Source organism: Bos taurus, chromosome 11 (assembly GCF_002263795.3).
Source record: "Bos taurus isolate L1 Dominette 01449 registration number 42190680 breed Hereford chromosome 11, ARS-UCD2.0, whole genome shotgun sequence".
NCBI lineage: Eukaryota > Metazoa > Chordata > Mammalia > Artiodactyla > Bovidae > Bos > Bos taurus.
The window spans coordinates 55,524,061-55,550,864 of record NC_037338.1 but is presented as its reverse complement, the minus strand read 5'-3'; the positions used below and the strand labels follow the sequence as shown (position 1 = coordinate 55,550,864).

The window sequence follows — 26,804 nt, the reverse complement described above, 5'->3', positions numbered from 1 at the left end:
CCAAAATACTTCATGGTCTTCGATCCAGTTATCCTATCCCAGTTTCAAAACAACTCTGGTTTGAAGGAAGTCAGGTGAGCCTTGCTGCATGGGACTCATCACTTCCTGACTCCTGGGAGCTAACAAAAGGAGGGACGTCCTTAGTTTTCCTTTGAGCAGCTTGTTCCTGTGTCACCCAGGGAACTGGATTATAAGCAGGTCAGAGGAGCATTGCTTTTTGTAAAGGTTAAGAGCATGCACTGTGGAATCAGACCACCTGGGTTCCAACCTAAGCTGCTGTGTACACCAGCTGTATGGCCATGGCAAGTCATTTGAACACTCCATGTCTCTGTTTCCTTATTTGCAAAATGGGATACTTCCAGTCCTCTCATCAAAAGGTACAGGCAGGAGCTTAGAATAATGCCAGCATCACCAGCAACATCATTGTGGCAGCCAGAAGCCTATGTACTGTGTCTGTTTGAATATATAGCAGCTGACTTTTAAGCTCTATGTTGCCCATTTACCAATCACAGATCATTAAGTGGGCACATCAGTTAAAGAATAGATTTAGCTTTCTTTGTGTTACTATTCTGTATGAATTATATAGATACCTGTGTGTGCATGTAGGTACCTTAGCACTCCGTTTGAAGAGCCATACTCTGTGCTTGACACTGTGCTAAGAACTCCGTACCTATATGTTTTTGTTTTTATTGCTTATTGTTGGCTGCACTGGGCCTTTGTTGAGGCTGTGGGCTTTCTCTAGTTGTGGCATGTGGCCTTAGTTGCCCCCCTGCACGTAGGATCTTAGTTTCCTGACTAGGAATCAAACTCATGTCCTCTGCATTGGAAGGCAGATTCTTAACCCGTGGACCACTGGGAAAGTCCCTATGTTTTTATTTAACCTGAAGTAATCCTTTGAGAATTTTGAATGCTTTCATAGCTGATTTTGCAAAGGACACTAAGGCACAATAAGAAAAGTAACTTACCCACAGAATTTGGACTTTAATGTTCAAACATTTAGTGTATTTTTTAAAAAGACATATGTAACTGGCTTACTTATTTCAGTGGCCGTAAGGGATGAAAAATCATTTAGTGTGCCTAGGCCTCAGATAAAGTCATATGTTCAGGAAAGTTTCTCTGTATAAAATGGTACATATCTGAAGTTCATAAGTGGAGAAAGTGTTAGTTGCTCAGTCGTGTCCAGCTCTTTGCAACCCCATGGACTATAGCCCACCAGACTCTTCTCTCCTTGAAATTTCCCAGGCAAGGATCCTGGAGTGGGTTGCCATTCCTTCTCCAGGGGATCTTCCCAAGCCAGGGATCAAACCCAGGTCTCCTGCATTGCAGACAGATTCTGTACCATCTGAGCCACCAGGAAAGCCCAACGAGACAATAAAACTCCAAATACATATTTTAGAAAAGTGACTATTGTAAGTTGTATTGTCTTGAATATTACAATTATCTTCCCTGGATAACTTGTTCCAAAGGTTTAGCTATGGGAATAACTTTTGTCTCTAACTGTACATCGTTGTTTGCCTAAGGTCTAGTAGGTTGACATTTTCCTAGCATGTTGGATAAACATAATACTTTCATTACTACTGTGGGCCAAATAAGCCAGCATGCTCGAAGTGAGTGATACCTGTTAAATCCAGCTATGCAGTGATGGGAAAATATTCCTCTAAGAAACCCTTGAAAACTTAAAAATACCTTAAAAAAAAACAAAATATAAATGTTTTGGAGGATGCAATGATGTTGGGTTTATTCCCAATGTGTGTTTCTAGGCTCTTAGCTAGCTCTTGGTTTTAAGATGGAAGTAGAGCTCCCTCTTTCATGGAAAACACTTCAAAATTGGAGTGTTAGTGACCGAGATCTGCCTGCTTTTGAGAGGTTTAGAGGGTTAACCCCTCTGGGCCTGATTTCCTCCTTATATATTTCTATGTTCCCCTCTGGAAGCAGAGTCAAATCAAAGCCCCATCCTGGACTCCGAGCGTGTCCAGGAGACAGCTCAGTGACAGCAGGATGCCCCACCAGGTCTCCTGGTGATTCCATGTTATGTAAATTGGGTGGAACCAGAGACATACCTGCCTCTGTTGAAATGTTAATGAGGACAGGGAAGATTTCAAGTTTTGTCCTCCTGTTCCTATGCCCAGCAACTGACAGATTTGAAATTGGATATTAAATTCATGGGGCTTCCCAGGTGGTGCTTGTGGTAAAGAACCCACCTGGCAATGCAGGAGACATAAAAGACACAGGTTCAATCCCTGGGCTGGGAAGATCCCCTGTATAAGAGGGCACAGCAACCCATTCCAGTATTCTTGCCTAGAGAATCCCATGGACAGAGGAGCCTGGCAGGCTATGGTCCATTGGGTCACATAGAGTCCAGCGCAACTGAAGCGACTTTAGCATGCATGTGGTGACTAAGAAAACAGACCTTGGAGCCAAATTATTCCCACTTAAAATCCCCACTCAGTCACGTGACAGTGGACAAATTAACCAAATTAGTGCATTAACCATGCCTCAGTTTCTGCTCTTGTAAAAGCAGATAATAATCATAAAGTGCTAACAAAGGAGCCTGGCAGAGAATTACAGCTTTATAAGTATTTGCTGTTACTGTGTTACTGTCACTACTGAGTAGTGTGAGCAGAAGAAATTTTTCAGCCTCCTGAATTTGGGGATGAGAGATGAGTACCTACAGTCACCTGATACTCAATTTGAAGGACAGAAAGGAATGATAGTCAATAGAATTTAAGTATTCTGCTGAATTCCATTAGCTTCCCCCCTACTCTTTTTTTTTTTTCCCCTATGACGCTTTTCTCATTTACTGATTCAAATACTTCTTCTGTCACATGAACTATCCTCTTAACCTTAGGCAAGTGGCTTAATTCTTTTAGGACTCAGTTTCCTCATCTGTGAAATGAACAGCATAGCAAACTCGGAGGCTGTGAGTTTTAAACAAGTGAATCCATGAAATGAATATGCAGCTGTGAACATTGTGCTCAGCATGGGGTCAGCACTTAATAAACCATAAGTGTGTTTCCACTATCATTGTGAGCGCTCATCTTAATTCCTATTTTGCCATTAAAAAGCAACAGTAACAGGAAGACCAAATCTAGAAGAAAGTTGCTTCAAGTGTCCATCATCAACAAAGTCCTCTGGTGGCTGCCATGCGGTTCATCAGCTGAGACTTAACCCCTGAATGTGTTTGAGACTCAACTACTGTGATGTGTCAGTGCTGAGATGATCTGAGTAGTCCTGCTGTCTGCTGGTTGGTTATGGCTGTAGATTTGCCAACTCTATGTATAATTAACCCCAGTCAAGGCTCCAGGTGTGTTGCTAGCCAGATCTGATTTATTTAGATGTTTTGTTTTAAAATGAATGCCATGGTAAAATTTGTTTCTTTTGTTCCACAAATGCCTTAAAAATCCAATCCCTGTGTCAGTGACAAGTATTGATATACTTTGTCAAACAAGAAATATCTTCAGCTTCTAGAACTGAAAATTCAATAGTTTTCAGCAGACTTTCCTAAGATAATAATGTAATTTGTCTTTCACAGAATATTGAAGGCAAGCCTTGAAGGTGAGGGCAAAAAGCCCATTTATGCCTCAAATTAGAGAGATAATTTACAGAGAACAGCATTTATATTCATTTGAATTTAACAACCTGGAATGGCAAAGTTCACATTGGTGATTATTTCCACCCAAGATTTTCATTGACAAAAAGGAATAATTATATGTTCTGTTTTGAAAATTAGACACACTTAATGTTGTAGATGGCAGATTGGAGGCAGTTAAAACCCCAAGGAACTAAAATGTGTGAGGAATGAGGTATTCTGGTTAATTGAATTTTCTGATTGTTGTATTTAAGCAGATGATGGTTTTACAGGTTTAGGTATAAGAATATTTCTAAAATGCTTGAGTCTAACTTCTTACCTTCCTGTAACTTGTGAAGATCTGTGACTAAATTGGGACTTCGCTAGGATTCTATCTATGAAAGTTTTATTGTCGTGGTGGTGATGGCTGATACTTTGCTTTATTTTGTGTTATTTTACTTAGAGCTTCTGTGTTTGTGGTTTTTTCTTTTCTCTAATTTATGAGTATAATAGGGATATACAAAACTGGGATGATGAAAGTTTTCAGCTAGTTTGAATTCTTGCAGAAGTTCTTTGGATGTGGATATGGTGAGGAGGAAAAGTAGAACCAGAACTGAACACTGTTTCTTGGCACATCCCCTCCAAGAGGACCAGATCTGCAGGACAGATGTGATCTGTCCTGGCCAAATTGTGAAATCAGCAAACCTTCAAGTTCTCTACTTTTCCTCTTTGATTCCCTCTTTTGGGGTTCTTTGCTTCTTCCCACTTCTCTTGAACAGATTCTTTTCTGCAGTTTGAGGGGAAGAGTAGGGGAAAAAAGTATTAAACTAATGCATAATGGAGCAGAGGAGTTACTTTCTGACTTTTGCAGCTTTAGATCCACAGAGGTTGGTTCATTTCACTTAAGAAATGTACTCCTAAATTAATCCCCTGTCCATGAGAAGCATCTGTTAGCACCATGGTAAAGTCTTTAAGCCTGACCTGGAACTCCAGTGACTTTCCCAGGCACAGAGCTGGCCCTGAAATCACTCTGCTCCCCATTGGCCTGTTTTCTCTCCTCTAGTTCTCCCCATTCCTTGGGATCCCATATAAGCTCCAAGCTGGCCACTGCTCTTGGCACATCTTTTGCTTGGTTCATTACCAAGAACTGAAACCTAGTCAGGAGTTTTCAATTTGCTGTCCTCAGGCATCTTAAGATCTCATCAAAGATGCAGTACATGGTGGCATGGAGAAATGGAATAACAACAAAGTTAGTAAATGATTAAGTGACAAAATGACAAATGTTTCAGGAAACCAGAATAGGAAGGCAGTGCTGTTGGTTGGGAGTACGGAGCTTGAGCAAGAGCCTCCAGACCAGTCAGTGTGCTTAAAGAGGACAAAGACATTCTGGTTCATGGGGACAGACTGGGAAAAGAAAGGCCTGAGGGTGGAAATGCTCAGGAATCAGACTGAGCGGCATGGTTAGATAATGTTAAAAAGAGAGAGAGAAAGAGACTTAGTATAATAACTCAGCCATCCACCAGGCCCGTACAGCATACATAACTAAATAAGCATGAGGAGAGAGCTTATGGTTTAGAATAACCCAGTATCCTCTTTAAGGTCACAGATCTATCTTCAGGAGCATTTAGTAGGTGGCCTGGGCTTCCCTGCTGGCTCAGATGGTAAAGAATCTGCCTGCAATGCAAGAGACCCTGGTTTGGTCCCTGGGTCAGGAAGATCTCCTGGAGAAAGGAATGGCTATCCACTCAGTACTTTTGCCTGGAGAATCCCATGGACAGAGGACTCTGGCAGACTACAGTCTATGAGGTCAAGAAGAGTTGGACACGACTGAGCAACTAACACGCTTGATAGTAAACATGGAAAAATAGTGTGATTATATTCAAATAAAACTTTCTTACTTGCTAGACTTTGTCACTCCTTGCTCTTGTTCCTCCAGTTCATAAGCACAGTATCACCTTCAGAGACTGACTTTCTGAAAATGACTTTTCAGAAAGTGACCATCCTCTGCCTTGGAAGGTCAGCTTACTTCTCACATGAACCATCATGGGATCCCCAGCATGGTGATGAGCTTGCTGAAGGCAGGCATTGCTCTATTTCTTTCTGTCCTATAGAAAAAGATTTGAAGACCTATGAGGAATGGGATATAGCATATGAGGAAAAGATTGCTAAATTCAGAAAGTAGGAAATTAATTTTTATTTTCAGAAATGAAAATAGTTCTGAAGAAAAATGTCAAGGAAGGGTTTTGGTACATTTTCTAAACATGGCTTCACTTTTGTTTGGTAATCTGTACTTGATGCTCATGTGCATGATATCTTTTCTCAAATAATTACCTCGTTCCAGCTCTTCACTCTCTGAAGAGACAGGGCCCTGGTCTCCACTCTGTTGCTCTCCACCCTCCACCCCTACCCTGCCCTCAGTGAACCAGGAATGTAGCTGGAAGTACCCAGGAAATGACAGGAACTCCTCAGCCAGGACTCCCTCACTTACTCTGTAATTAAGTCTTGGAAGATGTGTTGGAGCAGAAGGGTTGCAATTAGTGGTATCCATTGGGTATCACAATATGAGGGGGGCTGATTCTAAGCATAACATCAGGCCATTATTACCTCAAGTAAAGAAATTCTAGAAGACAGAACTCAGGACCTTAAGTGGCATCTGGAGGTTGAGTCTGTTCTCCTTGGCGGTGCAATTATCTCAGCTTGTTTCAGTCTGCTGAGAGGTTGCAGTAATATTTCACCTGGCGTTCCATCACATGAAAATGTTTTGATACCTCTTTGAATAGCATTGCTTTAATGTTAATAAATCCATAATGGTCACACAGGCAGGGGTGGCATATGAATCACTCTGGAAGGGATGCCCATTAATCAGCTCCTTGGGGCTCATTTCCTTATTCATTCCCTCCAAGGATATGACATCTATGAGGAAGAAGACTAGCCCCTTTGCAGGTATATAGCATCCATGTTCTAGAATCATTTTCCTCAATGATGATCAGATTCAGGCTGTCTGCACAGATGAATGAAATATGACATGTGGATAATCCAACATAATTCATGATATTTTAAAATTTGCTTTGCTTTGAAATATGTCCTATATTCAAACACAGATGTAGCCACTAATTAAATGAATTTACTTTATATAGAGTTAAAACTGTGTAGTGAAGACTTGATTTGTCCAGGAAGCTGCCAATTTTTACTGTTCATTTCTGATGTTCCATTGGTACCAGTTCAATATTTCTCTTTTCCAGCTTATTCTGGAATGCACATGAGCAGAGTTTTTGAAGTCTTAAGGTCTCTTGGCTTCTAAGATACATTGAGGTCGTTGGGATATCAGCTAAATACCTGAGTGTTTGGGTCACAATTGTCAAGTTACTACTGTCTCATTCTTTTTTTAATATATATCTTTCATTGAAGTACAGCTGACTTACAATGTTTCAGGTGCACAGCAAGGTGAGGCAGTTATGCAAATACACATATATTATTTTTGAAATTATTTTCCATCATGGTTATTACAAGATATTGACTATAGTTCCCTGTGGTATATAGTAAACCTTTGTTTCTTGTTGCATATATATATTTTTTAGTTATAAATCTAGCATCCTATTGATACTAAATCAAACAAGTGGAATCAAAATATCATAATTTTTTTTAGTTAGGAAAAAATTCATAAGTTTTCTAACATATATATTATACATTTATATATATGTATGTATGTATACAAAAACTTTTCTACTACACTTTAGAAAGAACATTAAAAATGAAGATATGGAGAAATTCAAGAACATAAACTAAAATAAATGGGAGCACTGAATATGAAATAGAAAAAGTGAAACAAACTAGATAAAAGTAAAAGACCATCATATAATCCAGTTGTTTTTAAACATGACTGCTCATCAGAAACATATCTGGAACTCTGGAGAAACAAAGCAATACCTGAGCATTTGTATTTTTCAAAAAGATTTCAAGATAATTCTGATATGCATCTAGATTTTAAAAAGTGATTACAGGTTTTTATATTAGATCCTAGTTTTGGTGATAGTGGTTCAGTTCAGTTTAATCACTCAGTCGTGTCTGACTCTTATAGACGGCAGCACACCAGGCTTCCCTATCCATCACCAACTCCCGGAATTTACTCAGACTCATGTCCATCATGTTGGTGATGCCATCCAACCATCTCATCCTCTGTGGTCCAATTCTCCTTCCGCCTTCAATCTTTCATCAGGGTCTTTTCAAAAGAGTCAGTTTTTCGCATCAGGTGGCCAAAGTATTGGAGTTTCAGCTTCAACATCAGTCCTTCCAATGAATATTCAGGACTGATTTCCTTTAGTATGGACTAGTTGGATCTCCTTGCAGTCCAAGGGACTCTGAAGAGTCTTCTCCAACACCACAGTTCAAAAGCATCAATTCTTCAGAGGTCAGCTTTCTTTATAGTCCAACTCTCATATCCGTACATGACTACTGGAAAAAAACATAGCCTTAACTAGATGAACCTTTGTTGACAAAGTAATGTCTCTGCTTTTTAATATGCTGTCTAGGTTGGTCATAACTTTTCTCCTTAGGATGAAGTGTCTTTTAATTTCACGGCTGCAGTCACCATCTGCAGTGATTTTGGAGCCCCCCAAAAAAGTCTGCCACTGTTTTCACTGCTTCCCCATCTATTTGCCATGAAATGATGGGGCCAGATGCCATGATCTTGGTTTTCTGAATGTTGAGCTTTAAGCCAACTTTTTCACTCTCCTCTTTCACTTTCATCAAGAGGCTCTTTAGTTCTTCATCATTTTCTGCCATAAAGGATGGTGTCATATGCATATCTGAGGTTATTGATATTTCTCCCAGCAATTTTCATTTCAGCTTGTGCTTCATCCAGTCCAGCATTTCTCATGATGTACTCTGCATATAAGTTAAATAAGCAGAGTGACAATATACAGCCTTGACATACTCCTTTTCATATTTGGAACCAGTCTGTTGTTCCATGTCCAGTTCTAATTTGCTTCCTGACCTGCATACAGATTTCTCAAGAGGCAGGTTAGGTGGTCTGGTATTCCCATCTCTTTCAGAATTTTCCACAGTTTGTTGTGATTCACACAGTCAAAGACTTTGGCATAGTCAATAAAGCAGAAGTAGATTTTTTTTCTGGAACTTCCTTGCTTTTTTGATGATCCAGTGGATGTTGGCAATGTGATCTCTGGTTCCTCTGCCTTTTCTAAATCCGGCTTGAACAACTGGAAGTTCATGGTTCACGTTTTGCTGAAGTCTGGCTTGGAGAATTTCGAGCATTACTTTGCTAGCATGTGAGATGAGTGCAATTGTGTGGTAGTGCGAGCATTCTTTGGCATTACGTTTCTTTGGGATTGGAATGAAAACTGACCTTTTCCAGTCCTGTGGCCACTGCTGAGTTTTCCAAATTTGCTGGCATATTGAGTGCAGCACTTTCAGAGCATCATCCTTTAGGATTTGAAATAGGTCAACTGGAATTCCATCACCTCCACTAGCTTTGTTCGTAGTGGTGCTTCCTAAGGCCCACTTGACTTCACATTCCAGGATGTCTGGCTCTAGGTGATTGATCACACCATGCTGATTATCTGGGTCGTGAAGATCTTTTTGTACAGTTCTTCTGTGTATTTTTTCCACCTCTTCTTAATATCTTCTGCTTCTCTTAGGTCCATACCATTTCTGTCCTTTATTGAGCCCATCTTTGCATGCACCAACATTCACATTATAGGGGTCCCAGAGGAGAAGAGAGACAGTAAGGACCTGAGAAAATATTTGAAGAGATAATAGACAAAAACTTCCAAAATATGGGAAAGGAAATAGTCAACCAAGTCCGGGAAGCACAGAGAGTCTTAGGTAGGATAAACCCAAGGAGGAACACACCGAAACACATTGTAATCAAACTGACAAAAATTAAAGACAGAGATAAAATATTAAAAGCAATGAGGGAAAGATCAGAAATAACACACAAAGGAAGTCCCATCAGGCTATCAGCTGATTTCTCAACAGAAACTCTACAAGGCAGAAGGGAATGGCATGATTATATTTAAAGTGATGAAAGAGAAGAACTTACAACCAAGAATACTCTACCCAACAAGACTCTCCTTCCAATTTGATGGAGAAATCAAAAACTTTCCAGACAAGCAAAAGTTAAGAGAATTCAGCACCACCAAACCAGCTTTACAACAAAGGCTAAAGGAACTTCTCTAGGCAAGAAACACAAGAGAAGGAAAAGACCTACAGAAAATAAATCCCAAACAATTAAGAAAATGGTAACAGGATCATACATATTGATAATTACCTTAAATGTAAATGGATTAAATGCGCCAACCAAAAAATATAGACTGACTGGGTGGATGAAAACATGTGCATGTATGCTCCTCCATTTGCCACATGACTCTGCTTGACACCCCACCCCGAACTGTATGCAATTATTTCATATTGCTCAGTTAATCATGTTCCCATTATGGCTTGCAATTGTAATTATATTTTATTCTTTGGCTCTTGATTGTGAAAACATAAACATCTTTTACTATTGTGACTATGCAACTATTACTCACTTAATATCATTGTATCATGATTGGTCAACAGAAAAATAATAGAACTTCATATCACCAAACACATATCACCTATATCATATAAATCTATATCACCTGCTTGGGTTTATCCTTCCTGGGACTCTCTGTACTTCCTGGACTTGGTTGACTATTTCCTTTCCCATATTTGGGAGGTTTTCATCTGTTATCACTTCAAATGTTTTCTCAGGTCCTTTTTCTCTCTCTTCTCCTTTTGGGACCCCTATAATGCAAATGTTGGTGCGTTTAATGTTGTACCAGGGGCCTCTTAGGCTGTCTTCATTTCTTTTCATCCTTTTATCTGTATTCTGTTCTGTGGCAGTGATTCCTACCATTTTGTCCTCCAGGTCATTTATCTGTTCTTCTGCCTCAGTTATTCTCCTGTTGATTCCTTCTAGTATATTATTCACCTCTGTTTGTCTTTTAGTTCTTCTAGGTCTTTGGTAAACATTTCCTGCATCTTCTCAATCTTTGCCTCCATTCTTTTCCCAAGATCCTGGATCACCTTCACTATCATTATTCTGAATTCTTTTTCTGGAAGGTTGCCTATCTCCACTTCATTTCATTGTATTTCTGGGGTTTTATCTTGTCCCTTTATATGGCACAAAACTTGATGCTTTTTTCATTGTGATTAACTTTCTGTAATATATATTTTTTTATTAGTCACTGTGAGACTGTGCTTCTTCTTCTGTCTGCCCTCTGATGGATGAGACTAAAAGGCTTGTGTAAGCTTCTTGATGTAGGGGACTGGTGATGGGAAAAACTGGGTCTTGCTCTGCTGGCCAGTATAGCTTTAATCCAATTATCTGTTGATGCGTGGGGTTACACTCCCTTTGTGGTAGTTGTTTGGCCTGGGGTCACCCAGCCCTGGTGTCCATGGGCTCTACGGTAGGGTTAATGGCAACTCCAAGAAGGTTTATGCCAAGGGGGACCTTCTAGTGCCCCTGTCCCTCCGGTGAGCCCCTGCTGACCCACACCTCCACAGGAGGCCCTCTAACACCAACATGTAGTATTGATTCAGTCTCCTGTAGGGTCACTGCTCTTCTCCTCTGGGTCTTGGTGCATGCAAAATTTTGTTTGTGCCTTCAAGACTGGAGTCTCTGTTTTCCTCAGTCCTCTGGAAGGTGCATAATCAAATCCCACTTACCCTCAAGGCCAGATTCCCTGGGGATTCCCAGTCCCTCTGTCCGTGTCCTGGGCTGGCAAGTCTGACATGGGGCTCAGAACCTTCACAACAGCAGGAGAACTTCTTTGGTGGTATTGTTCTCCAGTTTGTGGGTCATCCACCATTGAGTATGGGATTTGATTTTATTGTGATTGTGTATCACCTACTGTCTTGCTGTGGCTTCTTCTTTGTCTTTGGATGTGGAGTATCTTATTTTGGTGGGTTCCAGTGTCCTCCTGTTGATGGTTGTTCAACAGCTAGTTGCAATTTTGGTGTTCTCACAGGAGGAGATGAGTGTGCATCATTCTACTCTGCCATCTTACTATTGTCTCTTAATAAGCCTTACAATATTATTTGCATAGGTCAGAAGAATTTGCTATATATTGAGCTCCCACTAGCTTATTAATATGTGAGCACCACATAAAATTATTTTCGTAAATGTGTCCTTCAAACATGAGACAGATTATATTATTAGGCACAGTGCATAAAGAGCATCCTACTGAGTTTGTCCTTTATGCAAATTGACGGTTGATATTTGGCCTTTTCGCTGGGAGGAATTACCTTCACCACAACTAAATGAGAAAACTCAACAAAATACAGATTTGAAATCTGTGAGAAGTCTTGTACCTGCCTTGTGGTCTGATGATGAAGCAGAACAAGGAAGGTAGAGGTTATCATCAATCGGGATTCTTGGCTCTCTTCACAAATGTCAAATCAAATGGAGGTTTTTCTGTTGTTTTTTCAAGCTTGTTTGACCTTTATCAGAAAGTAACACTGGGCAGAAGATAATCATTTTGAGTCGCTAGAGAACACTTATATAAAGGAGAGATTTTATTCACTTGGCCTGGACTTTGCGTGTGTGTCTACTCCGTTGCTTCAGTTGTGTCCGACTCTTTTTGACCCTATGGACCGTAGCCCTCCAGTCTCCACTGTCCATGAGATTCTCCAGGCAAGAATACTAGAATGGGTTGCCATGCCCTCCCCCAGGAGATCTTCCAGACCCAAGGATGGACCCACATCTTCTGCGTCTCCTGCATTGCAGGCAAATTCTTTACTGCTGAGTCACTCAGCCAGGACTTCAGCCCTTATTGAAAATACTTGAAGATTGCTATGGCGCTAAGTTCTCTATTCTCTCTACAAATATTTATGTGGCACCTACAGTGCTGTGTGCACTAGGCCTTGAGACATGGTGGTGATTATAGAAATGCTACAGAGAACTTGCTGCCCTGAGGAGCTGAGAGCAATATGCAGCCTGCTGAGAAAGCTTCCAAGAAGGGCTGCCATGTGGCCTGCCATGCCCATGAGTGCTACGCAGCTCAGTGTGGGGAGAGTTATGCTCAGCTGAGTGATTCTGAGATGATGGACAGGTGGCATGGAGCTATTCCCTGGTTGGTGGAAAGGAAGGACAGACATGATGGGGGTCAGAGTAAGAAGTGACTCAAATGCATCCAGCAGTTTTTAACCCCATCTTTCTCCTTTACCTCTGTGTGTGTGGGGGTGGGGTGGGGTGGGGAGTGAAAGTTGCTCAGTCATGTTCAACTCTTTGCAACCCCATGGACTATAGCTCACCAGGCTCCTCTGTACATGAAATTCTCCAGGCAAACATACTGCAATGGGTAGCCATTCCCTTCTGCAGAGGATCTTCCCAGTCCAGGGATCGAACCTGGGTCCCCTGCATTGCTGGCAGATTCCTTACTGCCTGAGCTATTACCTGTCCATAATGATTTCCAGTTCATCACCACTTCTTCCCCCACTGGGCCTCTTGGGAAACCCCCACTTTGGTACCACATTGTTATCACCTGGCCCAAGACCTTCTTGCCTCTTGACCCAATTGCTGCAAAATCATCAATGATCCTCCAGCTGAACTATTTACTACCAAACCGTGCTTCTCAAAACACCTTTTCCACCATGTCTATTTCTGCTAAGAAAGCAAAAGCAAACAAACACAAAACAAACCCTACAGGCCTTTCCTGCTCCTCTAGGGTCTGGCACAAACTCTCGAGCCTGGTGTGCCTTTCAAGCAGGCACTCCAGCTGGGGTTTGCTTCTCTTGAAGTCCTTGATGATTTTTTTTTTGATGCAGATTTTTTTATTTGCCACTTTTCTGTATTCTCAATTTCCCTTTCTGAAAATAGAATTCTCTCATCCTAACCCCAGGGCAGTGACTATTTTCGGCAAAAGCCATCCAGAAGCCATTGCCTCTCAACTCTTCCCAGCTCTGCTTAACTCTCTCCTCTGCTCTGGTTATAAAGCAGGTACCACGGGTGTCGCCTCATTCTTGTCTCATGTACACCACTTTGTGCATTCTTATCCATGGAGGATTAAGGATCACTGAAAGCAGTGACTAATCCATGGCTGGGACTAGTTAGCCGCCTGCCTGGTATGTGGCTGTGGCTGACATAGAGAACTGAGCCTGAGAGCTGGTGCTTTCCTCCTGCTTTAATGAGAGCAGTGCTGAGAATAGACAACAGTGTGGGTGATGCATAGTTAATCAAGACTTTGGGTGAACACTATATTCCCAATTAAATATGATTTAATTCTGCTTATAGTGGCAGAAAAATATTCTTACAGTTCTTTTGTCTGATTACATCACTTGCTACATTAAGTTCATTAGGGATATTAGGCAATGAATAAAGGCCAAAGGAAATGAACCATTTTTAATGAATGAAGAATAGTATGGAGGCCATTTACTAGCCAAGATGAATAGTAGCAATAAACTGGAGATTCATTTCTTTGACACTCTGTTTAAATGCATTCCTGTTGCCTCTTCCATTCAGAAGCATAGATTGAGCAGGCCGTAAAATTTACAATGTTATTTGGAACAATTTTTTTTTTTTTTAGGAAATGCTATAGCTGAAATAGCTGAAGAGTCTTAAATGATAGACTGTGGATAACATCTTGAGAGCTAGGTCCTCTTATCTAGTTGGGATGAGGGGAATATTTCATACATTTTTCTGTTTCATTTAGATAACTAGGTAGTTTCACTCCTAACTGGAAGGTGCTCATTCCAAGCCATCTACCTTTCAGAAACACGTGCAAAGCCTTTGCCCCAGTCTTGACTTGGAGCCGGACTCCTGCAGCCAAAGGCTTTTTCAGAGATTTGTGACCGTGAAAGGGAAAATCTTTCCAAAGTTTAAAATTCTGCAAAATTTCCAAAGAGATAGCCACTGCACTTTTGGAGGGATTTTAATCGAACCAAGAAATAAAAGCAAAGCCATCATATCTTTTCATCACTGCCTAACCCTTTTAAAAATATGTATTAAAATTTATATCATTTGGATATTCATGCCTATGGCCTTCAAAACTTTTTCTTTAATCCACTACCTTCTCCAACCCCTAGGAGAAACCACAGTGCAGATAGCAATTAAGAGACAGCTGGTTTCTTCCACAAAATGGGCTTTAAAAAAAAAAAAAAAAGTGCCTTTTCAAACCCTCTGCTTGTAGGGAGTTGTGCTCCTTGTCATTTCTGCCTTCTCCATAGGATACCCACTCCCTAGGACCTCAGTATTAAAGGCTGTACCAGAATTTGTTGTTGATAGCTTTCAGCTATCAAAAGTCAATTTGTTTATACTTTATATGTTAAAAAAAAAAAAAAAAAAAAAAAGATATGAAAGGCACCTGAGTCTCTAGCAGAACTCAAGAGACTGAGGCCAAGTGAAAAAGGTGGTCTCTGTCACACTCTCCAATTCTGCCTGGGAATTCTGTCTCAAACTTGTCCTTTCTCCATATCATCCCAGTACAGGCCCAAGATATCCTTACCTGTCCCAGTAAAGGCCCAAGATATACTTTTGCAAGAACCATCCCTACCCATGTACTACTGCAGGCAGCCTCTTATGTTCCAGGATCTCACTACCAGAGTTGATTCCTAACAAATGCAGGGGCGTCAATCCTAAGCTAAAGTCTCAGAATTGAGTACTTTCCCTTTGAAGGAAGGATGGAGTACATGATCCTTCCATCATTTGTTTTGGCCTTTCATGATTGGGAGATGGCCCTGAGCAGTACAAGAAGACTAATAGAGAAAAAAAGGAAGGGAACTACTTTGACTGTGCTTGATTCCTTTATGCTGCTATTGTTTAATCACAACAGACTCTTTTGTGACTGACTGGACTGCGGCCTACTGGCTCCTTATCCATAGGATTCTCCAGGCAGGAATACTGGAGTGGGTTGCCATTTCCTTCTCCAGGAGATCTTCCCCACCCAAGGATTAAACTCGAGTCTCCTGCATTGGCAGGCAGATTTTTTACCCATGAGCCACCAGAGAAGCCCTGAGTTTTTTACATTATTTTTTTACATTATTTACATTATTTACATTATTCTATTTAATACTCTAAGCAAACCATTTAAAGAGGCATTATTTATCTATCCATCCATCCATTCATCCAACTGTCCATGCATTTTATATTCACTTATTATTTCAACAAATCCATACTGCACCTGCTACTGTTGCTACAGTTTTACATGCCCAGCACAGTTCAGACTCAAAGCCCCTGCTTTCATATAGCTTACCTCCTAATGAGAGAGAAAGGAATTAAGCAAATCTTATTATCTGCATTTGACCATTTAAGTCTCCCATGAGCACAGGGACCATAGGACATTTGTAGTTATGCACTGACCTACTCACATTGTGTTTCAAAAAATTTAACTCAGCAGAGCATCTAGAATAGAATGATATGGAAGAGTCAAGGGAAGGAGACCTGTTAGGAGAACACTGCAACAATTTGGGTAAGAAGTACTGTGGGCCTGGAGAAAGCCAAGGTGGTAGAAATTATGAGGAAAGATGGATATTAGAGGGGCTTCCCTGGTAGCTCAATGGTAAAGAATCTGCCTGCCAACAAAGAGACATGGGTTTGATCCCTAGATCAGAAACATCCCCTGGAGAAGGAAATGGCAACCCATTCCAGTATTCATGCCTGGGTAGTCCCATGGAAAGAGCAGTCTGGCGGGCTACAGTCCATGGGGTTGCAAAGAATCAGACATGACTTAGTGACCAAATCAATAACAACATCGATATTAGAACATTTACAGATGAAAAATCCTTGGTTCTTGGCCATTAAAGTCACATGGAGAGCAAAGTTGGAGAAGACTCAAAAATGACTCTGCAGTTCTAAATTTAGAGACTTGGGTGTCTGGAGTTCCCTCTAAGAACATATTTTAGAGAACGGTGGGAAATGGAAAGGGATGATTTCTCTACTGTCATATTGATTTACAAACATCCATAATTAGAGAGACATAGCTATATCATGGCACACTGCTCTGTGGCATTGTTTGAAGGCATTAAATGAGTATTTGCGGTTTCTGACAATACAAAGAAAACCTTTGATGCAAAGGTGAATTAATATCTGCTGGGGGTTGGTGGGAGATGATGAAAAACAAATGAGCAAACAAAACCACAATCACTGCAAAAATCTAAAATTAATGGAGCTCACCCTTTTAATATTTAGGGACAGCATTTTAAAAAACTCTTTCTGTTTGCAGTTTCTGATCGTTTTTGCCTTGTTTTAATATTTGGCCTCCACTGCCAGCTGCTTCGCCCAATTAACATTACCTCCAAATTGATGATTATTATATTTCCTGTGGGGGTGTAATAAAAAGATAAGACTCTTTCCCAAAGTATCAGGGTCATACATGCATGGGTGAGATGACTTATTGGTGACCTTGAATCATGACACCACCCTTATGGCAAAAAGCAAGAAGAACTAAAGAGCCTCTTGATGAAAGTGAAAGAGAGAGTGAAAAAGTTGGCTTAAAGCTCAACACTCAAAAACCTAAGATCATGGCATCTGGTCACATCACTTCATGGCAAATAGATGAGGAAACAATGGAAACAGTGAGAGACTTTATTTTGGGGGGCTCCAAAATCACTGCAGACGGTGACTGCAGCCATGAAATTAAAAGACACTTGGCTGCTTGGAAGAAAAGTTATGACCAACCTAGACAGCATATTAAAAAGCAGAGACATTACTTTGCCAACAAAGGTCCATCTAGTCAAAGCTATGTTTTTTTTTTCCCAGTAGTCATGTATGGATGTGAGAGTTGGACTATGAAGAAAGCTAAGCACCAAGGAATTGATGCTTTTAACTGTGATGTTGGAGAGGACTCTTGAAAGTCCCTTGGACTGCAAGGAGATCCAACCTATCAATCCTAAGGAAATCAGTCCTGAATATTCATTGGAAGGACTGATGTTGAAGCTGCAACTCCAATACTTTGGCCACCTGATGCAAAGAACTGACTCATTTGAAAAGACCCTGATGCCAGGAAAGATTGAAGGCAAGAGGAAAAGGGGACGTCAGAGGATGAGATGGTTGGATGGCATCACTGACTCAATGGACATGAGTTTGAGTAGGCTCCAGGAGTTAGTGATGGACAGGGAGGCTTGGCATGCTCCAGTCCATGGGGTCACAAAGATTTGGACATGACTGAATGACTGAACTGAACTGAATTCTCCAAGAAAGGGAGAAATGCTCATTCTAAGTTGAACTGAGTCAAGAGGGTCTCTGCCAGGTTGCACCTCCCTTCTTACTGATGCATTTGTGGCAAATCTCTGAAAGAGAAGTGAGTAGAGGTTGAAGGACTAGGGGTGTGTGTTTGGGGAGGTGATGAGTTAGTGGCTGACATAGGTGTCTGCCAACTGAAGTTTCCACATTTACCCCAAATGCTCCCATCCAGTGTAAACAGCTGTCATCCAACTCCTGATAGATGCCTGCAGCTAGCAAGGGAGCAACATTTGCAGAGAAGACCTAAATCTACTATTCCAAAAAACTGTAGCCAAACCATTCCCTTTACACTTGGCCTGAGTTCCCTGTTTTGGTGTAGTTTTTTCCCTGTTTACACAGCTTCTTTTTGTGTATATGTTTAGATATGTAGAAGATTTAGACAATCAATAATTTATGGTGATTTCTCTCCAGAGTCTGTATTACGCAGTAGAACTCTGTGTTAATCATTACTACTCCTGTCATCCGTCAAGTGTGCAGTGAAGATTTCCTAAATGAAATATCCCTCTAAGGTTATGGCCAAACTCAGAATTGTTTTTCTTTCCTCTGTCTCCCCTTAGATTACAATACTCAAGTTTATCATTCTATTATTTTCCTTTGAAGGTTGCTATGAATTAAGTGTATAGCCAACAACATTGAACATTTATCTGAATGTTAGAGTGTAAAAAATGGCATTTTAAAATCTAGTTTGATCCTGAACAAATCTTTGTGATATATACATATATCTCAAAGATATGTATATAAACTTTGCTTCTTCACATTTTATAGAATAAATAGGAGTTGTCATTTAGGTGATTGTTTCTCCTGCAAATCAGGCTAGTCATCGGCAGAGACAAAAATGAAAGCCCAGGGCTGTGGTGGCTTCAACTTCCCCAGGGTACTTTCTAGGTTATGGTAAAGGGAGAGAGGTGAACGAGATCAACAGTTCATTGACTGAGTTGTGTGGGTCACTGATGTTAAGGGAAAATACCTTGCAGATGAAGGATAGGGAAAAAACCTAGAAGATGCAGTCTGAGCATCCTCCTCCCCTGTAATACCAGGGCAAGCTCTGAGGTTGTCTCTCTTATATATTGTGATTCCATGTACAATTTTCATGTACAGTTCAACCCTGAATATTCATTGGAAGGACTGATGATGAAGCTGAAGGGCTAATAATTTGGTCACCTGATGCGAAGAACCAATTCATTGAAAAAGACCCCGAGGCTGAGAAAAGATTGAGAGCAGGAGGAGAAGGGAGTGACAGAGGATCAGATGGTTGGGTGGCATCACTGACTCAGTGCACATGAGTTTGAGCAAACATTGGGAGATAGTGAGGGACAGGGAAGCCTTGTGCACTGCACTCCATGGGGTCGCAAAGAGTCAGACGTGACTTAGTGACTGAACGACAACAGCAATTAATATACAATTTCATTTGAAAAAAATCTGAAATATACTATTATATCTCTCAAACAGTTTAAAAAGCACTGCACTGTGTTTTGGGATACTGTTCACTTGTGACTTTCTAAAGCTTTGGCATCAGATTCTTCTTCATTAAATAAATCAGTATTTATTCATTTGCAAAAGCATCTCTCTTTACTTCTAAGCTGTTGACCCTGCATGGTAATGTTAAGGCTTAAATGACATTGATTTTGATTTTAAATGTGCTTGGTGTCCATCCTAAACCATTCCAAGAGGCCTCACAGTTCAAACAGACTTTGTAATGCTGTTTTGGGTAAGTTCATGGGTTGAGCCTTGATATTGGATATAGTCCCACATAGCTTCATTTCTTTAGCTCTTCAGAGCCACCTTTTAATCTCTAAGCACTGGTTTAAGGTTTAAGTGCCACAGGGAACACTTCTACACGAGGAGGAAAGTGGAGACAGCCCCAGCGGTAGTTTTGATTTCATTAAAGCCCATGGCCCGAGTTAAGGGAGACTTTGGCTCAGTCAGATCCCAGGGAAATTCCATCAAAATGAATTTGGCCAAGTGAAAAACGGATGCTCTGAATCACTGTCTACAGCATTTCCCTGACCGCTAGATCAAATATGTACATTATTACTCTTTGTGAAATCCTGGGAGGTAATTTAACAGAAGCACTTAATTCTGACCTCAGACTGTGCAGTAAAAAGGGAGTGGCGGGGGGAGAACAAGGAAAAGGGGGATGAAAGGGAAGTCTACTGTGGACTTAGTAGATTTAGTAGAGAGAGTTCTACACTGAGAACAGGGAAATCTGGGTTCTTGCCCAGATGCTGAGACCAGTGAGCTGTGTAGTAGTGTTAGTCACTCAGTCATGACCAACTCTTTGTGAGTCCATGAACTGTAGCCTGGCAGGCTCCTCTGTTCATGGAATCCTCCAGGCAAGAAGACTGGAGTGGGTGGCCATTCCCTTCTCCAGGTGATCTTTCCAACCCAAGGATCAAACCAGGGTCTCTTGCATTGCAAGCAACTTCTTTACTGTCGAGCTACCAGGGATGCCCCTGTGCCATATCCATTTAATCATAGCTCTGCTTCTTGATGCCCTGATCTGCTGGCCTCACTCTCTGAGGAGCTGAGCCTCCCCCTTTGTCATGATGCAGCTCTACCTATAGGACGAGTTCCGGTCTCATAAGACCAGGGCACACCCACTCTTTGGTTTCCTCTCCCTTCTCTGCTATATCTAACTGCTCAGGAAGAAGTGTCCCTCCTGCCTAGATTGAATCTTTTTATATACACTGGAATGCTAGTCCCCACGTGGCAAAGTTTCTCTCATCCACAGTATTTGCACATTTGCTAAACATTTTTTACTTAAGCTAAGTGGTGAAACATTTTATAAGCTTGTCTTGGTGATTAGTGTGTCAGTGCTGCTAGAGGTGGTGGTGTCTGGGACCAGAGAGCTGTTGTCATCTTTGCTGTCTTGCCCCTGATGCTACCAGGTCAGATTCATCTTGAAGGAGTCATATTGGGGTTAACTCTAAGTAGAGAGCTGTACTGGGCTTTAAGGGAGCCTCATCTTTGTCCTGTCTGTTTCACCTTATCCTGTCCTCTCATCATTGCATCATCACTTCTGCCTTTCCTCTGTTCTCCTCCTGATCTTAAAGCTGAGACTAAAGTGTGAAATGTCAAGGGCAAATAACATCTGCTAAGCCACTGGATCTTGTAATCTATGTCACTCATGCAGACTCCAATTCAAAGCCATCTAAAGAGTGCAGTTTGGCCCAGCACAAACTCTAAGGAGTGGACCCTGTGCCTTGAAAATATACGCCCATAATCAAGACACTATTTTTATTAGCAAAGAGAAAAATCAAAGCTGTGATTTCTTTTTGCATCTTTGCCATGTATTTGTCACTCAGTAGAGTAGGTAGAATTCTGTATATTTATTGCATGTTCAAAGAATTCTGCTAGGCCCAGTGAAAGACGGATTGCATTTGCAAGTGATTCTGCCCATACTGCTTGGTTGACAATGTGGTCATTCAACCATGACCACTATACACCGCCGTTTTCTTATCTGTACAATAAAGCTGATACTATTACTGCTGCCTTCTGGGGACCAGATGAGGGAATATGTGTTGGTGGGCTCTTAACTGTGATCAGTAGTCCCTGGAGTGCCATGGAAGTCCTTGGAAGGCAGCTTTGGGGAAACCAGGGAAGGAGGTGGGTGTGAGACTTGAGCATCAAACCTCCCTCCACCTCCAAGACCCCAGCAGCTCCACTGGATTCAGCAATAGGGCAGGACTTTCCAGAGTGTGACATGAGGCACATTACTTTTACGTTGGGCTTCCCTGGTTGCTCAGATGGTAAAGAATCCACCTGCAATGCAGGAAAACCAGGTTTGATCCCTGGGTGGGAAGATTCCCTGGAGAAGGGCATGATAACTACTCCGGTATTCTTGCCTAAAAAATTGCATGGACAGAGGAGCCTGGCAGGCTACACATGACTCTTTGGACTCTTAATATACTTTACATCAAACCAAGTTTCTTAAAGTGATGAGAAAATAGAGATTAAAAATATTAGAAAGATTTTGTTTTTAAACTCAGGACCTTTCAGTGCCTTTACTGTGCTTGAGTGTTTTGTGATTTCCAAGTTGAGAGAGACAATGTATAGTCCTCCCAGACTTAGCTGAATGTAGTAATTTTTTTGAGGAGAATTTCACAGGACTAATATTTCTTACAGACTTTGTCACTAGGAAATAGTAAAACAGGACATAATTCAATGCTAACTGTATGGGGTACATGCTATCAGTAACCAGAAAGTCAAGAGTCTGGCCTAGAGTAGGTTAGTGGAGAAAGGGGCTGGCTCTCAAAGGACACATGGATTTTGAAAAGATGGATGCATGCATACTCAGTCACTTCAGTTGTGTCCAACTCTTTGCGACCCCATGAACTATAGCCTGCCAGGCTCCTCTGTCCATGGGATTCTCCAGGCAAGAATACTGGAGTGGGTGGCCATGCACTCTTCCTTCAGTGGGTCTTCCCAATTCAGGGATTCAACCTGAGTCTCCTACACTGTAGGCAGATTATTTACCATCTGAGCCACTGGGGAAAGATAGATGGTCATGAGCAAATCAGAGAGTTGTGGCAAAGGAAAAGATAAGATTAGCAGTAGCAGTATCTACTGAGCTTTAAAAAAAAAAAAAATGGGCCAAGCAGATGAATCAATATTTATTTGCATTTTCTCACTTTATCTTCCTGATAGGGGCTACCATCCTCACCATTTTGTAGAGAGGAGAAGAGAGGTGGGGCAATCTCTTCAGAATCACACAGTTACTAAGAAGCAGAACCAGTGTGTGAACTCAGGTCATCCAACCCCAGAATTTCTGCTCTTTATTACAAGGTGCTGCTTAGGAGGGTAGGCTGTGGGTAGGGGTGAGGGACTCACTGGTAAGTGTGAGTGGCGCCAGTTGGAAATAATGCTGGGAAGACTGGACGGTGCTTGATTTCAGATGACCTTGAGACTCAAGCTCATCACATTTAAGGTCACTGCATAAAGTTGTGCATACCTATAGCTGTGAGCTGTACATTGTACAAGACCCCCTATGGGAGGGGCAGGTAGGGGCTACAGCAATCAAGAAGAGGGATCACATTTAAATAATGAGTTAGGTTTAACCCTGTCCACACTGAGTAAGGGAAAGCCTTTTAAACCCCCTAGTCCACCATCTCCTCCAAGTGAGTTTGCCTCATGGAAATCTGTCATAGTGAGCTTGAAATACATATTTAAGATGAAAACACTTAAGAATATGTATTGGAAGCTAGTGATGTCCATGCTGCATGTTTTCCACTTACCTACAATGGTAGAAATCACTATGGGTGGGTAAAAGTCACTCAGTCGTGTCCAACTCTTTGCAGCTCCATTGACTATACAGTCCCTGGAATTCTCCAGGCCAGACTACTGGAGTGGGTAGCCTTTCCCTTCTCCAGGGGATCTTCCCAACCTAGGGATTGAACCCAGGTCTCCCACATTGCAGGTGGATTCTTTATCAGCTGAGCCACAAGGGAAGCCCAAATGAAAGTAAAAGTTGCTCAGTGCTGTCTGACTCTTAGCGACCCTATGGACTGGTTCTATAGGCCAGAATACTGGAGTGGGTAGATTTTTTTCCCCTTCTCCAGTGGATCTTCCCAACCCAGGAATCGAACCAGGGTCTCTTGCATTGCAGGTGGATTCTTTACCAACTGAGCTATCAGAGAATCCCCAGAAATCTCTATGTTAACATTTGATGATAGAGACAGCACCAGCATCCAATGAGTGCTGGTGGGAAAAGAGAATACTCAAAAGCTCTACCTATAAACTAGCTTTGGAGAAAAAAAGAGTTGTTCTACATATGGATTTAAATATTTTTTTAATTACTAGGCCAACTGAATGCTCAATTCATTTGCTCATATTTTGTTTTTAGAAATAATTCAAACAACTCAAATTTATCATATGTTTCTTTCATTTTTGCAAGGACAGGTAAAGAATGAGGCAGTATTTAGATCAGTGATTTTCAAACTAGTTGAGGTGGTAGAACATCTGGAGGGAAATAAGATTTTGAGATACTTCATTATTTTTTATGTTTTACTCTGTTAAACTAGGATTGTGTGTTACAGTGAAAGTCTGGTTACATCATGTGGGACAATAGAAAATTATACCCATGACCATTCATGTCCACTAAAGAACAAGCTTCCATGATCAAATGCAATTCAAATATTTCTCTATTATGCATCTGTTACCACTTTTTAAATAAAGTAGCCTTAATGTAGAAGGTGGTTAACATTTAAAGAAAAAATGAGCTAAAAAAGTGATTCTAGTCATATTTAATTGCTATGATTTTGAGGAAGATCAAACATAAAGTTAGCAGTATAGCTTGGGTGTTTCACTTGTACATAATTTGAGAATCAAGGCTCTAGATAAGTTTCTTAGTCTATTCATGCCGCTATAACAAAATACCATAGACTGAATGAATAACAGAATAACATAAATGTATTTCTCAGAGTTCTGGAGGCTGGGAAGTAAGGTCAAGGAGCTAGCAAGGTAGTGGCTTTTGGAGGAAGTCTTCTTCTGGGTTCATAGCTGGCACCTTTTCACTGTTCCTCACATGGGGGAAATAACTAGGGATTTCTTTGGAGCCTCTTCAGTTCAGTTCAGTTCAGTCACTCAGTCGTGTCTGACTCTTTGCAACCTCATGAATCGCAGCACACCAGGCCTCCCTGTCCATCACCAACTCCAAGAGTTCACTCAAACTCATGTCCATTGAGTCGGTGATGCCATCCAACCATCTCATCCTCTGTCATCCCCTTCTCCTCCTGCCCCCAATCCCTCCCAGAATCAGGGTCTTTTCCAATGAGTCAACTCTTTGCATGAGGTGCCCAAAGTATTGAAATTTCAACTTCAACATCAGTCCTTCCAATGAACACCCAGGACTGATCTCCTTTAGGATGGACTGGTTGGATCTCCTTGCAGTTCAAGGGACTCTCAAGAGTCTTCTCCAACACCACAGTTCAAAAGCATCAATTCTTCTGTGCTCAGCTTTGTTCACAGTCCAACTCTCACATCCATACATGACCACTGGAAAAACCATAGCCTTGACTAGATGGACCTTTGTTGGAGCCTCTTATAATGACATTAATCCCATTTGTGAGGGTTCTACCCTCATGACTTAAATACCTCCCAAACTCACCTCCTAAAACTATAATTTTTGGAAGTTAGAATTTTAAACATAAAAATTTGGGGGGACACAGCATTTAGACCATAGCAACATGAATATTTGCAAGAAGTGTTTCAAATCCAACTTGTCAATAATAATACTGTTTGTTAAGGGCTTAAGTTGTGCTGACACTCCCTGGTGATCTAGAGGTTAGGATTTGGCCACCTCACCACCACTGGTCAGGGAAGCCCTTCTTCTTAAGGCTTCTCTAGTGGCTCAGATGGTAAAGAATGTGTCTGCAATGCTGGAGACCTGGGTTTGATCCCTGGGTCGGGAAGATCCCCTGGAGAAGTGAATGGCAACCCACTGTAGTATTCTTGCCTGGAGAATTCTATGGACAGAGGAGCCTGGCAGACTATAGTCCATGGGATCACAAAGAGTCAGACAGGGCTGAGTGACTAAAACTTTCACTTTAAGGTGTGCTACATGTTTTTTACGTATATCATTTCAAAATCTTCACAACGGAGCAATGAGATAGATATGTATGAAGGAACAGAGACACAGAGAGGTCAAGTAACATGTCTAGGGCTCCCCAGGGATCCCCAGGTGGCACTAGTGATAAAGAACCTGTCTGCCAGTCCAGGAGACTTAAGAGACATGGGTTCAATCCCTGGGTTGGGAAGATTCCCTGAAGGAGGGCATGACAACCCACTCGAGTATTCTTGCCTGGAGAATCCTATGGACAGAGGAGCCTGGCAGGCTATAGTCCATAGCATCAAAAAGAGTCTGACATGACTGAAATGAATTAGAAGGCACAGGGCTGCACAGCTACTTTATAAGAGTGCTTGAAATGATGACCTCAGAGACCACACTCGTCTCAGCCATGATGTCTGGGGTTCAGTTGCATTTTCTACAGCCAGTGAAGTTTTCTATTTCTTGAAATATCTGATCCCAAGAATGGAATGTCTAATAGCGGGGTTTCTGGGCTGGATATGGGCTCTGTGGCTTGGCAACTGGTCATCTTATAGCGTGCCTGTTCTCCTTGTGGGCACACCTCTGGTTACCAGAATCACCAAAAGTTCAGGGCATCTTGGTAAATTCATTTGAAATGTCTGTTTCCCCTTCATTGCCCTCTCTCCTTTAGTTGTTATTTTGCCCTTCTTATTCTGTCCAACTCTGTTCTTATTGAAATCACCCTTCATCCTTTGGCATGACCCCAAAGTTGAGACCTTCTTACTGTCCTATTCACTAGTCCATAAAATACTACCATTCTGGGACTTAAGTCTTCAACATCACCTTGAATCTTTGCTAATGCATTTGGGGCTAGTGATGTTTCAGTATTACCATTCATATCTCAGGCACTTAGATTAGAATTCTCAAAGTGGGAATTTTCACATCAATTCCCATTAGAAACAGTAGAGCTAGAGATATATGAATCCTGGATTCATATGTCAGTTCCACATCTCATTTGAGCTTGTCATTTACCTCTCTGAGCCTCACTTTTCTACTCTGTACAATGGGGATGATTACATCTAGCCTAAGGAGTTGTGAAGATGATAAAGGATATGATGAAGATATAAACTAGTATAATAAATTCTCATATCTGAGAGACTGTACTAATTGTAAATTAATTACAATTCAATTTTCAAGTGTTATCCTTTTCCAGTTCTATCAAGACTTTATCAACCACTCTAACTGGAGGAGATCATAAATATCCCCATGATTTACTAATCGGAAGAACCATGATAAACGTTTACATGATTTTCCTTAAATCTGGTTAGTAGCAAACCAAAAGGAAACCTAAGTAATCTAATGACTTAGTAGGGGAGATTGACTTTTCTGTATTCTTAAAAATAGGCCATGGAGGTGTGTCTCCACTCTTGCCCACTCTGCCTGTGTGGTTTAGTGGTGATGTGGGAAGAAGACCTCCCTCCCTCTCACAAGCC

The 26,804-nt window shown here is 41.3% G+C and overlaps 1 protein-coding gene and 1 long non-coding RNA gene across 7 annotated transcripts in view; one reads left to right on the top strand and one right to left on the bottom strand.

Annotated features, from left to right (window-relative positions):
* The window catches only part of CTNNA2 (catenin alpha 2), a 1,361,081-nt gene that overhangs the window by 609,311 nt on the left and 724,966 nt on the right, over positions 1-26,804 (top strand). The window lies entirely within an intron of this gene.
* The window catches only part of LOC112448799 (uncharacterized), a 54,931-nt gene that overhangs the window by 27,726 nt on the left and 401 nt on the right, over positions 1-26,804 (bottom strand). For 2 of the 3 annotated variants that reach the window (XR_009496317.1, XR_009496315.1), the window contains exon 2: positions 5,467-5,673. This is a non-coding gene — a long non-coding RNA (uncharacterized lncRNA). Of the gene's footprint in view, positions 1-5,466; positions 5,674-6,056; positions 6,152-26,804 lie in introns of those variants that run through there. The other variant, XR_009496316.1, reaches the window with a different exon arrangement.